Source organism: Suricata suricatta, chromosome 17, assembly GCF_006229205.1.
Source record: "Suricata suricatta isolate VVHF042 chromosome 17, meerkat_22Aug2017_6uvM2_HiC, whole genome shotgun sequence".
Taxonomy (NCBI): domain Eukaryota; kingdom Metazoa; phylum Chordata; class Mammalia; order Carnivora; family Herpestidae; genus Suricata; species Suricata suricatta.
The window spans coordinates 22,253,158-22,259,268 of NC_043716.1; positions in this window are offsets into that span (position 1 = coordinate 22,253,158).

A 6,111-nucleotide genomic window follows, 5' to 3' on the forward strand; every position below is an offset into this window, starting at 1 on the left:
GATTCTATGGGGGCCTCTCTTCCTGGGGCTGCATACATTGTTTTGGCTTGTGGGTGAGCATGGTTGTTAGCCCCACAGAGACTCGGTTACAGTAGCGAAGAGAGTTCTTTGCAAGTCTTTCTCTGGGAATCAGACTTAGTTCGGATTCTGTGTCTGCCTTTTCCTAGCTCTGTGGTCTCATGACAGTTGCTCAAGCTCCTAGAGCTTCAATTTATGTAAATTGGATTAACAATACCTACATTCCAGGAATCTTGTGACACATAAATGAGATCACAGGCGCAATGACAAGTCCTCACTAAATGGTAGGGGGAAAAAATCCCTGGGAGTTTAGGAGCCAGATAGGCCCCATTTCTGGAGACACCCTTCATCAAGAGGAAACATCACCCTCACGAGATGGTGGGAAACCAGAATGTCTGGAGTCCCACAAATCTCAGATTGAATCCCTGTCCAGTCATGGCTCTCTCCCATTATTACCGGGGTCTCTGTTTGAAGACCCTTAGACAAGCTTCCATTCAAACCCACAGCCCTGTACACCTTGAATTGTTTTGATTTGTATTTTCAGATTGCTCCACATTTTGGCTGCTCAGAAAAAAAAAAAAAGAACATTTCCACAGCATTATATGTATTATTTGTATCTATATAAGTATTAATACTATTTATTATTATAGTTAACCCCAAATCCACCCAATAAGTAGTTTTTTGTAACTTCAGTTTGTTGTGAGCATCTCTGCTATCAACACTTACTTAATACACTTAATTTAGTACATTTAATTATTAAAGTGAATACACTGGTTTATTTGATTTACTTAACTTAATAATACAGAATACCCCACATCACCTCAATAAATCACCTTCTAGTGGACATTCTAGGTGCAGTGTTTGTTCTGTTATTTTGTATATTGCTGCTATCCCAAACAAAGCTTCAGTGGTAATTCTTGCTACATAGTGGGCATCTTTGCTACACCCACATAAAGAAACTGTGGCTCCTCGGATTTAAGGGTCACATGAATCGCTCGTGGCTGAGTCAGGCTCTGTCCCAGGTCTGCGCTTCATGGGTGGGGGGGTGGGTATACAGGACTCCAGGGTCTTCCAGTCCCGCCTCCGTGGCTCCCTGATATGGGGTTTAGGGCAAGTCACTCTACCTCGGGTCCCTCATCTACAAAACGAGGTAACACCTGTTTCAGAGGGGTGTGGTGACAACTACATGAGCTAATGCAATAATGTGCTAAGCCTTGACCCCAGTGAATAATTTGGAAGGAAAATAAACAATAGAGAAAAGAATGAGAAGGGAGATTTTGTAACATCACAGGGGGCTTTTGACTTGATTTCAAAATGTTCTGACATTTCTGAACCCTTCATTTCCTCATCAATGAAACATAGAATGATCCCTCTGTGGCTGAATTTTATGAGGATATGAAATGTATGAATGTGTATGGAAGAAGCATCTAGCAAGGCATAAGTACTCCAGAAACAAGTGACTGCCATGGCATGGGCCGCCCTGCGGTGGAACTCAGAGGGGCTGAGGTGAGAGGGAAACATCTTAAGGTCCTCTCCTTTTCCTCCTCTTTTTCTCCTAAATCAGGCGAATTTAATTCACATCACCCAGGAGAATGAAATGGAACAAAAATTGGAAAGGATCTGCTCAGTCTCTCAGGTGACGTAGTGTTTGCTATGGCTCAGCCTTGACCCTCAAACTATTGTACTTTATTTGTGTAAGAAACTGCACATTTCAAACAAGGAAACTACCCTGGAGCAGAAACAGACACTTCCGGAAGCCAGTGTTTGTCCACCGGCTCAGCTGGCAGAATTGCAGCAGTGATTCTTTCTCTCTGGAAATGATACAGGAGATGCGCTCATTCACCAAACATTCTGGCAGACCAGAGAATGTCAGGCAGGATTATACTATCCTCTTGCTGTGATCCCAGAGCAGACAGCCTGGGCCTGAACGCCCCTCCCGTCAGGCCTGACCCCAGCCTGAGGTCTTACATCCGGGCTCACTGAGGGTGAGCTTGTACCCTCGTTAGCCCCGTTTCCCAAAGCCTCTGGATGCCGGTCTCACAGCTGGTGGGCATAGTCAAGGGTGTTGGCTCCCCCTGCAGGCTTCCGGGTTTGATGCAGCTTCCCTCTGGAACTTTTCTATTGGGGTGCAAAGCAGGGTGGCCCCACTACCCTTTGGTTGCACATTATCTTTGGTTTGGCTTGCTCTTTGGGGCACACCCTATCCCCATTTCCCTAGCCACCCTTCTGCACCATGCTCTGCATAACACTTGAGAAGTCCCTTGACAAGCTACACCCCATGCTGTTCCCCCACTTTGCCCTCAACCAGTGCCCCAAACCAAACCTTTGCTCCCTCTGAATGACTTTCTTTCCTGTCCAATATGGTTCTTAATCTGTAAGCTGGTAATAATTAAGGCCTTGATCCTGATAGGTGACTATGTGACTGATATGTGATATGTGATATGTGACTCTAGAAACACAAATAGCCAACTGGGCCAAGTCACTTAAACAGAGAAGACATTCCCCTGAACCCAGAGGACCCTGGTTACAGTGGCCACTCAGGCCTCTCAAGCACACCCTTGGTCTCACTGTTAGGGAAGGGATGAGGCTGTGCTTCCACTATGGCTAGGATCACAGAGAGACTTTGTCCTAAATGTGGTGACTTTAATAGCTTTGTCACAGCAGTTGGTTTAACAGCCACAAGAGTTTCTTGTTCTTTAATATCACTGGTTTTGTTAATGTTTTCTAAGTAATTCACCCATTTGATTTTTCTTTCATAAAGTCTCATAGAACAATGTTTATGATACAGCCATTTAATATATGTACAAATTGTAAAGAATACATATAAATGTTTCACACAAATGTAAGGGCATGTAGAAGCCAACATAGAAATAAATTGTTAAAAACTGTACATTAAATTCTGAAAGCATTTTTTCAAAACAAAAAAAAGTGGTTTTTCTCAAATTAACTTTTAATATTTTATTTATTTTTGATACAGAGAGAGACAGAGCATGAGAGGGGGAGGGGCAGAGAGAGAAGGAGACACAGAATCTGAAGCAGGCTCCAGGCTCTGAGCTAGAGTCAGCACAGAGCCTGACGCGGGGCTCGAACCCACGAACGTGAGATCTGACCTGAGCCGAAGTCGGAGGCTTAACCGACTGAGCCACCCAGGTGCCCCTCAAATTAACTTTTGAGAAAACACTCCTCTGCCATTCTAAGTATGTGGCACATTTTCCCCCCGACCTCAAGGAACGGAAGAGGAGGCCATGAAGTCTGTCCTGAGTTGGACTTGACCCACTGGAGAGCTCTGGTGTTGGCTGATGCCAGCACATCGGAGATGCTGTCACAGGCAGCGAGAGGTCTCAGGAGGCACCAGGGCTCAGGAGGCTGAGCAGCAGCCCTGCTTCCCTGATGACAGAGGCTCTAACTGGGAGCCACACTGGGGAGAATGCCACCCTAGGCGCCCCGGAGGGAGGAAGCCGTCTTTGGAGGTGCAGCGGTGGGAATGATGAAACGCAACAGATGCCTGGGAGATCAGGATGGCATGATTCCTCATAAGCTTATGAGTTTCTGCCCTGATGGCTCACTCTTAGCCTCCCTGCAAAAAGGCCCAGTTGCTGTGCCTCCCAGAAGACACACTGGGCCCTCAGACATCTAAGGCCCCAGCAGAACCAGACCAAGAGCTTACTTAAATCCACATGGGTATGTGTGTGTGTTGGGGAATCACAGAGAAGGTCTTTATTTGATATGGACTTCACCCCCAGAGCAATCTAGATTCCAACCCCAGCACCACTGCGCAGAAGCTCTGAGTGTGGGCAAGTCAGATACGTTCTCTGGGTTCCTGTATTCTTGTTTCTTAAATGGGAATTTAATGCCTCTCAACATCTCTGTCTTTGTGCAACTTGCACACACAAGAATGGCTTGGTGAGCATAAAATCCTTCTTCTCTTGTTTTCCTGGTGATAATAGCATCGACCAAAAAGCTGAAGCTTATTTCTCTGAATTTTCTTCATTTTTAAATTTTTGTATTTTTTTAATTAAAATTACACTTTTCTGGGCACCTGGGTGGCTCAATCAGTTAATTGTCTGACTTCGGCTCAGTTTATGTTCTCACAGTCTGTGGGTTTGAGCCCCGTGTCAGGCTCTGTGCTGACAGCTAGCTCAGAGCCTGGAGTCTGCTTCAGATTCTGTGTCTCCCTCTCTCTCTGCCCCTTCCCCGCTCACTCTCTGTCTCTGTCTCTCAAAATAAAAAATAAAGACATAAAAAATAAAAATTAAAAAATTAAAAAATTAAATTACCCTTTTCTTGCAGAAGTTAATATGTCAGAGAACTAAACCAAAAGGGATAAATCTGCCTACAGTCCTACCTTCTTGAAACAATCACCATTACTAGTTGTGTAAACATTATTTCAGTTTCTTCTATGAATATGTGGATTTAAACTTATTTCCACATTATGTCCTGTTTCATATTGTATTACATTATGTACTTTATACCATGTAGAAGCTTCCAGATTATCCTTACCTGAGCCTTCTTTGTGTTCACTGGATCTTTTCTAACATTGGGCATCTGCATGGATCACTGCCAAAGAAACCAGGACTGTAAGGGCCAGAGAATAGTGTATTAGGATGCGGTGTGTCTGAATCTGCTCCCCAGCCTAGGAGCCAGGTTAAGTCCCTGAGCCTTGCCCGGGTCCCCAAACCACACATAACTCAGGCAGACTTGTTTAGCTCTTCCCCAACTTCTCTTTCTTGGATGGTTAATTCCTGTGGTCTCTGGTTTTAGGCTTCTTGTTACCAAAGAAAAAACATGACCTGGTACCAGGTAACTCTACTTTTTGAGCACAGAATTCTCTTTTTTTTGTTTTAATGTACAAGTAATGAATGCTCATGCAGAAACACCACTGGGCGCCTGGGTGACTCAGCTGGTCAAGCATCTGACTCTTGATTTCAGCTCAGGTCATGATCTCACAGTTCATAGGCTCAAGTCCCAAGTCAGGTTCAGCACTGACAGCACAGAGCCTGCTTGGGAATTCTCTCTCTCCCTCTCTCTCTGCCCCTCCTCAACTCATGCTTGAGTGTGCTCTCTCTTTCAAAATAAATATTTTTAAAAAAGAAATACTACTAATAAGAGAAATTATCCATCATCCTGCCACCTAGATAACCACATTATCATTTTTAAAAATTTTAATGCTTTTTTTTTAATTTTTGAAAGAGAGAGAGAGCATGAGCTGGAGAGGGGCAGAGAGAGAGGGGACACAATCTGAAGTGGGCTCCAGGCTGTCAGCACAGAGCCTGACGCAGAGCTCGAACCCACAAATTGTGAGATCATGACCTGAGACGAAGTTGGACGCTTAGCCCACTGAGCCACCCAGGTGCCCCACCACATTATCATTTAAATAAAGGTTTCCAGGGACACCTGGGTGGCTCAATCAGTTAAGTGTCTGACTTTGGCTCAGGCCATGATCTCATGATTTGTGGGTTCGAGCCCTGCATCAGGCTCTGTGCTGACAGCCTGGAGCCCGCTTTGGATTCTGTGTCTCCTTTTCTCCCTGTCCCTCCCCTGCTTGTTCTCTCTCTCTCAAAAATAAACATTAAAGATTTTAAATAAAAGCTTCCACAATTCATACACACACACACACACACACACACACACACACACACACACACTTTTTCAGATTTTATAATGGATAGAGGTTTATTTTGTGGCTACCACATGGCTATCATTGTGCTGAGTGCTGGAAGATAATTAAGGAGAGGTATATTTTCTTAAAGAACTTATAGTAATAGAGATAAACATATAAATAAACCAGACAAAAGTCTAGGAAATGAATATGTGTGTATGATTTTTACAAATGTGATATCATACATCATCTTAATTGACAAATACAGTTCTACCACAAGTTTTAAATGGATTTTTTTTCCAGTATATACCTTGTCCTGTTATAGTTAGAAAATCTGTCATTTGGAGCTGGTTTTCAGTAGCAAGTACAAGATAAATGTCATGGAATGAAATCGTATTTCTTTTTTTTTAAATAGTTTACTGTCAAATTGATTTCCATACAACACCCAGTGCTCTTCCCCATAAGTGCCCTCCACCATCACCACCACCTCTTTT